Below are 12410 nucleotides of genomic sequence, written 5' to 3'. Positions count from 1 at the left end.
ATAAAATTCGTTCAAAAATTTACCAATGATATGTTAATCCGTTTATACCACTAAGTAAAATCTTTCCTATATGATATTGATTTTACGTTATTGTGTCACAAAAATAATTAGAAATATAAAAATCCATTGCAACTGTAAATTAGATATTTGAAAGCATTTCAACGAATTTGTATAGAATATTTTATACGATTTAAACGTGCGAAATTCGCGCCGAATCTAAAACATCCTAGTGTCATTGCTAATGATAAATAACTGTAGCCAACTATCAACAAGAAAAGAACTGTTTCACAATTGAACACTACGTTTGATAAACTCACCGACTCGAAGTGAGCTCGATCAGTCGAACATTTCGACGGCTCGTTCGCCAATCGATCGATCTTCTTGCGCACACTGAATCGATATCAAAACAAAGATGGCGAGAGATCGCGCACTCTTCACAGATGTTATTATCACAATGTAATTGGAGAATCTCCGTTCAGGCACTCGGTCATGCGAAGTTTAAAAAATCCACACGTTTATTGTTTGTATCAAAATTCCATCTGTGTCTCAATAAAAATCTGGACTCGTAAAAGTGACTTCTTGATCGCTCTACGACCATAAAGAGAAAGAGAGAGGGGGAGAAAGAGCGAAAGAGAGAGAGAAAGAAAGAGAGAGAAAAAGAAACGTATTATCCAAATGATATAATATTTGTCTTCAGATCCACTTCCGTTGTCGACAAATGTTAAACTAGAGATTCACGGAATAGCCTCCATTGGTCACAATATAGTTTACTTCGTTACAGGCACGTTTTTCAAACTTTTATTGAAAACTAGTCAGCATCTAATTTTCATTCGCACACGCAAACACACATGTAGGAAATATAGATATATATATATATGTACATATGTATATATCTATAATAGATATATACACGTATATACGAAGCTATAAGTGAGAAAATACAATTATCGAGAGGTTAGCCTAGTCAAAGGTGCGAGGAGAAAAGCTCGTTCTCCAGAACGGACGTCAATGGTCCCGCGATCGATATCTCCCCACTAACACCCTCGCGAAAGGTATAACTTTAAGATCAAAACAAAACTTCTCGTCGAAGCCGATTACGTAGAAATAACACACGAGCTTTTTGGCACGTACATCAAAACTTGCACTCGTTTTTTTTCCTGGTGATTCGATCAACCACGCGTCACTTGGTTCGCACGCTGGATTTCATCTGGGGTTCGTCAAACATCGACAAACAAGTCAATCAACGTATTCCATTCGATAACGACAACGTATATACGGCGACAACAAGAAACTTCCTTTATTGTTTCGCGATTGAATGTCTTCTTCGTCTTCTTGCACTTTTTTCGTTTCTTTGTCCCCTTCTGGTATGTATCACGATATATTCGTGATATATCGATATTTTCTCCTTCTGTGCTCTTTTTCTCACCTTTACGACTTTATTAAACGTGTAAAGATGAACGCCAAGCGAAAAAACGATTCTTCAGGATCCAGCTAACCAGGAAGCTAGGTTAGCTAGGTTAGAATTATCCTGGTTGACTAGAAGCGATGACTAGAAACGCGCGTCCGTTTCTTAAAATATATTTTTTTCACGTGCGGCGGAGCCGTCGATTCGCACTGTGCTCCACGTAGAAGATTCAAATTTAGAAGCGTCGTATCGGACGGTAAAAAAGCGGGCCGCGCGCGCCTCGACCAGTTCGCGGTCGAGCCTGAAATAAAGATTTGAGGAAGTCGCGTGGAGAGCACGGGAACGAAAGAAAGAGAGAGGAAGAGAAATAGAGAAAGAGGGTAAATGAGAGAGGAGGAGGGGGGCGCCTGGCCGTGTTGCACATACCAGTCGGTCCACCTCGCCTCTGAAGTTCGCCTCGGCACGCCGAACTAACGTCGACGAGGTTCAACCGTTGATTGGCTCTCGCCGAGATCGACGTCAGACGCCGACTCACCAATTGCGCGCCGCCGTATGCGCCGCGCATGCGCACCGCTTTCAGCCTCGACAGTCGCGCTGGCATTTTAGCTTCGACCGCGCGTTGAACGACGTTATTACGGTTTCGTGTTATAATCTTCGACTGTCAATTAGTCCTTTCTTATGTCCATATATGGATGATTGAGTCTTTTAATTATTTTAACACGTTGATTACCACACAAATTTTATATATTATGCCCTGGAAGTAATAAATTGAAATATATTATAACATTTAATTTTTGCAAAATATATTGTATTTGCGCACTTTCTTCTGACGATGTTATCTAAATCATTCACATTGTTAAAAATTGTTTAGTCCATGAAATTTATCTTATTTGAACTGTTCGGAACAATTTAGTTCTAAATTTAGTTCTACACAATTTAGTAACGTGGGTCACCGATGGTCACCGTGGTAGTCAACGTGTTATGGTCACATTTTGCCCTTAGAAAATTCAATTACATGATCTAAAAAAAAGGAAATTTTTTTATTTGAAGTGATTAACCCAGCTTCTATATAAGTCTTCTTGCTTGTTAAAGTAAGAGTAAAATTGGCATATAAAAATTCGAGAATCACAGCAAGGTTAAAAATTAGATAAAGTATTGTAGATAATAAAAATAAAAGTAAATAATAGTAAATAATAAAAGATATTTGAAATCTGCAAAATATGAGGTACTTAAAGAAATGTTTAGATAACAAGTGAATACGTATTATTAAAAAATGTCAACTTTTATAGATATTGTCAACATATTATATAAATAAAAATGAAGAAATTATTCTAATAAAAATATACCAGATGAGGCTTTTGAAGCACCAACATATGACTATTCTTTTTATTTCAAATGTAAAGAATTTCAAAATAAAGCATAACATTTAGAATAATACACATTCTTTTAAGAATATAGAAAAGTAACCGAAATATCGCTGGTCATTCATAAACGTTTCGCCCATAAGTTGTAAGTCGGTTCATGTCGAAGTCAATGTAAATTATAACCACAAAAGTTCAGATAGCTATGCGTAAAAGTGGCATCTTTACACTTTATTAATATTTCGCCAGCCAGAAATAACGACGCGGTTAAAGAATTTAACCGACTACACTGTGTCACTTGTGGTACTCAAAGTGTACGTTGGAGGATGAAAATAACGAATGCATTATAAACAGTACCCCATTTGAACTACGATTATCGATCGATACATGTACATTATTATACATGTGTTCTATCGATCGTTCAAGTAATAAATCAAAGTCAAATATGTGCCGTTTCTAACATAACAACATAAGATGAAATTCTACCGAGTAAACTGTCAGACGTAAATATATTCGATATTTGATTTCGATTATCTGCGATTAGAGTTCGAATTTGATTCGATTAATCAGATTTTCATACACAATCGATTTCTTAAATATTTAAAGATTTCGATGTCAATACAAAAGATTTTGATTACATAGTTGCATCATCGAAATTTGATTTAGCGACCCAAGTTCCGAGCTTAAGATCCTTAAGTCATTGAGTATGAGATTACATAGACATGATACCACGCATAATGGAAACGTCACTTTTACGTGTCAATAGCTTGACACGAGTACAGTTCTCCTACCAGTATAATGTCACAGCTGAACTATCAGTCCGTACATGTATATACATTAGTCTCATTTATCCCTGCCTAATCCGTTATACACATATACAATGCCAGATTTTTAATCCCATACGTTTTGTTTTATTACGTCTATCCAACATATGTTACATGCATAATATATAAACATTAAATATTCATTGAGTACATCAGTCTACAAAAACATGAACATTATTTGTATTTATCCAAAAACTTCCACAAATGCCGTTATGCAGATCATTTCTTATTAATCAAAGTTTGTCAACCATATTAGTTAATTTGAGGTTATGTTACGTTAAATTCTCATCATTGCGGTTCTGACAGTGATTCGTTCGATTGAAAAGGAATTAACCGATGAAAATCAGGGAGAAATCATGCTTTTATAGTGACAAATGGAATGCTAAGAGAAAATTGTTGACGCTACCAGGCAATATTCTAACTTGTATGGGATCGGTATTTGAAATTGACAAGACGATTGATCGAATATTGCGGCAAATACGTCGAATTACGGGGGCAGACAAATACAGAGGCCATATCACGGCGGATGCCATCGGTAAACTCGAAAATCCAACTCGATAAATATTAAACGAGCCGAGACGCTTGATGGCTGCTAGCGACTAGCTTCCATCAGTTATTCGCCAGCCATCCGACAGCCGTGCGAAATGAAATTGAATCGAGGAGCCACATTCGAGTCGCTTGAACACTTCGAATCTGATTACGTAATATTTCAAATCAATTTCGATAGATTAGGGGGTGGTGTTTTTCTAAAATGGAAACTGAATTCAAATAACACTTGTCTTTGGTTACTTTAAATATCTTCGGCACTTTATCTATATATTAGATGAAATATTATGATAACTGCATAATTCTACTAATTAAGTAATTTAGGAGTATAATGTGAAAAATTTGTAACAAGACATAAGATTTTAATTGAAGAATAAAGATAGATAATTTCATACAGATTTGGATAAAACATATTCGAGATAAATTTGAATAACCTGCTTGAAAATACCATTAAAGAAACAGTGTAGTAGTTATGGAAGTATAATGTTTGAACTTAACACGCTCTCAAAATCCGAAAATTATTTAACAAATCAAATGGAAAAATTAGTAGATTCTACTGTGAGATTTAAATGATGAATATTACTTCGATCGAGAGAATTACTTCTTCGAAAAGATGAAGTCACCCAAGAGGGCACACACGATCGTCACAGTGACCTGAATTTCGGGCAAGATGAGGGAAAAGGGAGAAAATCAATTGACTGAACATTTTATCAAATCCTAATTTTATCAAATTACGCTCTCTACGATGAAATATTCAAATTGAGCACTATTGTAAATCACTAAAAGTTACTAACGAGTGTCACATTCCCACTATAAGAAAAAGACTTTTAGAATCAATTATGAACCTAATTATAACTTCCTAAGAACCACCTTTACCACAGTTTTCCAATTACATGAACTTTCGAAAGGAATTTTTAACTTCTAAGTTACAGGAATAACTAATTAAAAAGATTGTCAATTTTTTTCTAATAAAATCATTACAACATAACCTAATTTATCCTTACCAAATGACACTAGCCACCGATACAGAATGCTCACAGTTCAAGTTTCTCTTTCAAACTAATACAGTAATAGCAAATCGAAATAGAGATTCATCCTTAGGAGAGAGAGAGAGAGAGAGAGAGAGAGAGAGAGAGAAAGAGAGAGAGAGAGAGAGAAAGAGAGAAAGAGAGAGAGAGAGAGAGAGAGAGAGAGAGATAAGAAGGAAAAACAAAGAGCATCTAGAATCTAGACTGGCAGAGTAAAAACGTCCTGTCGAATCATCTTCGTACGCGAAAAAAGCTCAGCAGCAAGAGCTGGCAATGCCTGTCGATATTTAACGAATTATCCCAGGTGCGGGTAAATATAAATCTACTCCAGGTCGGATCGTATGTATTATGCATGAGCTGCAATGTAGCTGTCCCCCTACAGAGGCCGGATAACCTAACCCGTCGAGAGAGCCGGCGAGTGTTCAATATATCCTAGCCTATCGATCTCGTCGACCGAGCGCGAAAAGACGCGAGAAACGGGATAGTGGATAAGTAATTAATATTCTCCGGATAGAGATAACGAGCAATACCGTAGAGCAGGACAACACCGGCCAATTCTGATGCACGCGTGCCTGCACTCAGAGTTGTGGCCTAAAGAGGGCCGACGGGTGGACTAGTGACACAATGAGAGATAGAAATACAATATGTTTAGGGAATTTTCTGGGAACTTTTGTTTAATATTATTTAGTCTCTCACGTAATCGGTTTTGTGGCCATTATTTATAAGAAATTGAATACTAGGGATTTAAGAAATGTATTATTTATTATCAGATACTATTATTTTAGGAAATATATAAATTATCCAATGTGTATATATAAAATACATAGACTACCTTAGATCTAATTTAGTTTAATAGATATTAATATAGTAAGTGGTCTAAAATTTCTATTTACATTCATTTGCATAAAAATATGAATTTGAATAAAAATCCGCAGTCCAGTTATAATATTATTATACAATACGAAGAAGATAGAATAAATTTGCTAGATTTTATTTACTAGCTTCATTACATTTTCATTATATACCTGGATTAGATACCTGGGTTGCTTTTGAGTTGTGATTATTGAGTAAAATCTTTATCAAAATTTGATATTTCCAACGAATAAAAGATTCTTCTGACTACAGCCAATGAACAAAATCAGGATAAATGTAATAATAACTTTATATCAAACGTAGACACAAATAAATGTAGAAAACCAAGATAAATATACCAATAATAATTTTATACATTATTTAGTCGAGCAGAATCTGTAGATTTAAAACATTAATTTGAACGTATAAAATCATATAATTATTAGAAATCTCATTTTTTCCATTTATGAAATAGCTAATCCAGAACCTGCTAATCAAACAATTAATTTTTTCCAAAGCGGACAATGTTATTGCGTTTGGTGACGTCTAAGGTTGCTTAACAGTTACAACACAATGTATCGCAGTGAGTAGACCGATCGGTGGCAATTGTGTCTGCAACAATGGCAGATGTCAAATTGTCGGATGATCTTCGTTGAACGCGGAACGTAAGCTACTTTTGTGAAGACACGCCGATACATTATGCATTCTTGAGCGTGCAAGTTTACGCGAGATGCTTCCGAGAGGTTTGCATTACAAAAATACTTTGGACGAATGCTTAGAACTCTCGATAACTCGCTACGAAAGTCTAAACTGTCCACACTATTTGTAACGCGGCTTTTTTCTTTGATCAGAAAATGAATCAGAATTCTCGATATTCGATTTCTACAACTTTTAAATGCTACTTTTTATTATCATGCTTGTAACTTTTAAGTTAAAGACTCTCGTTGTAAAGAATAAATGAAATAGAAATTTTCGAACATGATTTTACTTGCACTATAATAAACTGCCTTTTATCGTAAACATCTTTCTATCCTCTTATTTGAAACTCATTTAGTTTCTATATGAAATTATTTCATATACGTAAATTACTATCGCTGTTATGAGACTTGACTGTTACGATTATATTGGTAACGTTCGAAACCAGTTTGAAAATACATAGAGGAATTACAAGATATTTGGTACAAGCACATATGTATTTCGCAGAGAAAAATTGATCCCGCTCAATATTCAACGGGATCATATTTAACACTTATCATGTACTTAAGATGGCTATTCATATGTATTATAATTCTCTACTAAATATATGACTGCAGTCAGGATCTTGTATCTTGTATCTCCTGATCCATCCATATATATTTTCAGGTTGGTTTCAAATTTTACCCAATGTAACCATAGCAATTCTGTCTAATTACAGTTCTAATGTGATTTTAAAATACTTTATATAACACACACAATATGAATATAAAAGCTTCTCGTGGTAATGGTTGAAATTCTTTCCTGGGTCAATTTTTGAAACTTTTAAAATTGTAGTGCCAAGCCACTTGATTGATGCTTATCTTATATAGTCTCACCAATTTTCTCTACTTTTTAATTTGTATAAATAAACGTCTTATAATATTATAACACCAGCCGATATTTAGTGCTAAATTGTAAGGTTTTCACTGCTTTTATTTCCGAAGTATGTATTTTATTACAAATCTGTTATTTCATTCATATTATACGTGTCTTATAATGTAAAATGCTAAATAAAGTAAAATATTTTAGAATTTTTCAATAGGTGTAACGAGTACTTATACTCAGTGTCCTAATATTTATGGCCAGTATGTAGAGTGAATATAAATTCAAGTACATATTTAAAAAAAAAATCGTGCGATAGTAGCGCCATATGGTTAGTGGTCATTTTTTCAAATTATTCCTCCTAACCTCCTTCCTATTCCTAACAAGAGAAGAATATGTAATGCATATGAATAGTTGAAGAGAGAGATAATTTTGTGAAGGAGACCACACATGCACACGTAACACAAAGACAGGGCATGGAGAGCGTTTCCATTTCATTGATTGCTCGCGTCGCGACTCGATGGGACGGAACGTGTATCGGGTAAACGTCAGCGTGGCAAGTTGCGCGGCCGGAATAATCGGCCCGCTGAAACGTAGTTAATCATAATGCCGATTATTTCGCGGATAGTTGCAGGAACCGGCGTCTATTTCCGTTTCACCGTCCGTCTCGTTTCTGTCATTCCCGATACGATTCTATTTGCGAGTGATCGACCGGGTCACACGGTTAAGCGTCGTTCATCCGATAATGAAGATGGACTTCTCGAGATTTTCCTGTAGAATTTAATATCAGATTGAACGCGGTGCACGTACCGCGCAAGATCGAATCGAATCGAGTTCTCCGAAACATTGGAACGGTCCCTTTATTATCGATCGAGGTGCTTCTCATCAAATATGAAATTTGGAAGATGATAAATAGCATGTTGTCAGTTATAAAATAATATACCGAGGTCGCGACACTTTAGTTTTCTAATTTGTCTTCTGGAATAATATTAGTAAATTGATAAGTTATAAGTAGAGAGCGGATTTTTATGCACTTTTATATCTTTATAAATATAACTAAGGAAATGGAACCTAAATAGAGATTCGTTTCATCTGTTAAATATTACAATAAATATTCTACTTGGAATGTCTTTTGCACCTGAAAATTTCCCATAAATGCATAAATTCCCCATATTAGGCAATGTTTAGTTATAAGATATAGGTTACAATTTTTCTCTTAGGATTTTGTAACTTTCTTAACTTACCTTAAGGATGTTTATTAATATCAGGTAATTTGTAACTCAAGACTTGGAAAAGTTCAGCAATGATATTAGTTCAATTGTACATGAGGATTTTGGCATACAAAATAAGAGAATAAAATAAAATATATCTAGATAGAAGAAACATTTGGTATTATTAAAGATCCTATCATGTAATTAAAGCATTTTCTTGGCATAAGCTAAATTAGGATAAGCCCTGACTGCACATTCCTCGCTGATGTTTATTTATAGGTTATGTAAGTGGGCAGTAAGTCGTTTTAACAGTGTACTGAGTCGTGTATGGTCCAGCATAGCGGCTGTTCGTGCACAGGGATAAATTCACGGATGGTTACTATTGGGGTTCTTAATAATGAAAGGGTTAACACGTTCCCTGTCGCGTGGGTCGCGTACGTTGAATTTTCCATTGAGATCGGATGTTTCCTCTGCTAAATACGGTACGCGATATTTTACAAAATTTGAGATGAGTCTTCAAAATACCTATAATCATTGTTTTATAGCAAATAATATACGTTGTATAATCTCTTGACTGATAAATTTAATTCTTGCAGATTATATAAGTATTATTAGAATTTCGCGTCATGGAGAAAGTCGATGGTTTTAATAATAAATTATTGGATCGTGAATCTCTATGCAACTATAGAAAATTGAAAGATGATATGGACAAATATATAAAATTATAAAGTATTCAAAATATAATTATTGTAATATTTAGCAGATATAACAAACTTCTGCTTAGGTTCTATCCTTTTTAATTATGCCCACGGAAATGTGAATTTACATAAATATCAGTGAATGGATTATTATTTTTACAATATATTAGGAAAATTATTTCTTTAATAATGATAGGATTTAAGAATCTCCAACGATTGGTATATTTTTTAGTAAGAAAATCACGCAATTGAAATTCAAGATGGGTGCTGGAACGATTCGTTCGCTTTATTTTTCGTTTCTTCAACTATTTCTATCCGCATGTTAAACGTGCAACAGAAAAACACATTTAATCGAACCCATTATGTAAATCAGCTTTATTAGTTTAACTTGATTTCGCTTTAGATGACATGCTATTTATTTATCTACTTATTTCTTTACATATAGAAAGGATTTTCTGTGTGTGTGTGTGTGTGAGCAGGATATCATAATAATAATAATAATGACTGCTAAGGAGGAGAAAGCTTTTGCATAAAAGTTCATCAATTCTAAAACAGCTATAGTTTACGTTAACGAGATTCAAGATTATTATAACTATAAAGTGGTGGTTTTTATAAATAATTGTTTAGTACTTTGAGAAATAATTTGTATTTTGCTCGTGAGAATACTAAATACGAAATTAAATAATTCGCTACTGAGAAAACAATAATGCTCATTTTCATATTAACATTTTCCACTTCTTAGAAGTTCTTATAAGATAATTCTATAATTAGGTATATGGCTTGTCGTATTTCGTATTTCAAAATTGTACAATTCTACTAATTACTTCCTGATTCTACGAATTCTACTAATTCGCAAACTAACTGTACCACAGCTTTCAGTAAGAATTACTTTAACAAAGATCGACCATATCACAATAAAGATTACGAACAACAGAACTCGTCATTTTCCTGCAAATTCCAAACACAAAATATGAAAGAAAATAGCGCGACAATCCAAATTAAGTTCGCTATAAGCTACAACTTTCAATAAAAATAACTTTAATAAATATTGAATCGCTGTCGAAGAACGATTAGTAAACTGCGGATTTTTACGCGATTATCTGAAATTTAACAATCCCTTAAGAATATAAAAATCTAAAAATTGTTAAATCCTCAAAAATGTATAGGATACAAATGATACGCAAACATATATAAAATATCCGCGACATAGTATTTTTTATAATATTTAACCAGCAAAATAATTTCCCATCTAGTTGTCGTTCTTTAAATTCTATTTGCAAAGATATTAATTTGCAGAAATGTCAGCAACCTAATGGTTAGAATTGTCATCGAGAGATACGAAGGAAAAATCGCACGATCCCATAGGATGCAACGGGGTTCGATCGAGTCGCATAGCCGTTGAAAAAGCGTGCTCCGGAGAAAGCGGGGAAAAAGCGAGGAAAAAGGGAACGGTTAACTAGACGTGGATACCTTAGAGCACTGTGTAAAAGGGATGTCGGCCCTCGTGATCTCCTTTTGCTCGACGGTGCGAAGGAAAAACAATACCTACACGTAACAAATACCTTTGGAGAGCCCCGATCAATAGCAATATCGGGACACACTGTGCCGTGGTACCCTATGCTCTTGGATATGTACGAATATCGCATTATGACTTCCCACCGTCTATACTTTTCTCAATAATCATGATATTCCGTTGCTGGAATCTTTCCAGCATCATTGAGTCGATTAAATTTGCAGAGTTTGAAATTTGTTGTCAGTTGCTTCGTGTTTAACGAAGACGAGAAATTATGTTGAACCTAGTGCTATCTAGGTAAGTTTTAGGGGAGTTAGCACTTTATGTTGCTTTAGATAAGTGCGTCATACGAGAGGAATTTCTTAGTTGGTTCCGTGTGAGGAATTTTTTCTGGTGGAATCAGTGCATTGCGTTGATCGTTGAAATTTCTTGTTAAATACCAAGCAAATAACAAAGCTTGGAAAGAGAGCTGGAAAATATTTTGAACTTTCTTAAATTTTACCTAATCGGAGTTTCATATTTTCAGGGAACTGGACATTAACTAAACGATAAAACTTGGCAAGGAAACGTGGATGCAAATCCCAAAATATTCTCGATTAATATTTTTTTCAATACTCACCCAATCTAAATTCTAAATTTCTAGAAAAGAACCACATGCTACAACTATAAATGGAGAACATAGTTTCAAAAATGTTAGGAAATTTAAAGAAATCCCTTTGCGGATTTCTGTAACCTTGACTCTTCTAACATTCGAACAATCAGAATTTCACATCTTCCATCAAAAACCATCAATCGAATAATAAAGCTTTGAAAATATCGCTCAAGATTAAGAGATCTTCAATCCTTCCAAGATTCAGCTGAGTTTCCTACGTAATCTTCGTATGATCTTTCGTATTACCGAAAGACCTAAATACTAAATTAAAATTTAAAGTTCGAATAGCAAAACTTCGACAGCGTTAAAAATTCCCAAAAGGCTTCTAGTCTAACCTACGAAACCATCGTATTTCATTTTAACAAGCGGACAATAGTTGCCACTCCAGCCATTTCAGGCACAACCCATCGCACGAACTCGTGAGATCTCGTTAATCGTCACGAGACGTCAGCAGACGTTCAACGAACAGCTAGCTTCCCGTATAAGGAGGAATGGCTGGTTTTAAAGGATGGAGAATGAAAATACCAGGTGGCCACCAAACCATCTCTCGGCTCTAGAACGAAACTAGCGAGTCGAAAAGGCGATCGTAACGGCTGTCCTGTCCCTCAGACGCACGACATTCGAGGTCCACGCGGCGTCTGTTGCCGTACCGGATATCCGCTCATCCTGCCACCACCGTAGAAACATCTTGGCTTCCGACGACGCTGGAAAATCTCTCTGCAGCCCGTTCGCTTATAAAATACGAACACGTGTCCTGCTGTGT

At 34.9% G+C, this 12410-nt stretch overlaps 1 protein-coding gene across 11 annotated transcripts in view; it reads right to left on the bottom strand.

The window, feature by feature from the left end:
• LOC122570152 (myocyte-specific enhancer factor 2) overlaps positions 1-12410 on the bottom strand; it is a 77128-nt gene that overhangs the window by 26064 nt on the left and 38654 nt on the right. Inside the window, exons 1-2 of one of the 11 annotated variants that reach the window (XM_043732103.1) lie at positions 1427-1729; positions 318-588 (exon numbers count right to left, since the gene is read on the bottom strand). The exons of 7 other annotated variants lie outside the window; for them this stretch is intronic. The gene's annotated coding sequence lies outside the window, so the exon portion shown is untranslated. 3 more of the 11 variants (XM_043732104.1, XM_043732105.1, XM_043732102.1) reach the window with 3 other exon arrangements.

The sequence above is a fragment of the Bombus pyrosoma genome, linkage group LG8, assembly GCF_014825855.1.
Source record: "Bombus pyrosoma isolate SC7728 linkage group LG8, ASM1482585v1, whole genome shotgun sequence".
Classification (NCBI taxonomy): domain Eukaryota; kingdom Metazoa; phylum Arthropoda; class Insecta; order Hymenoptera; family Apidae; genus Bombus; species Bombus pyrosoma.
This window is presented reverse-complemented; position numbering and strand designations above follow the sequence as displayed.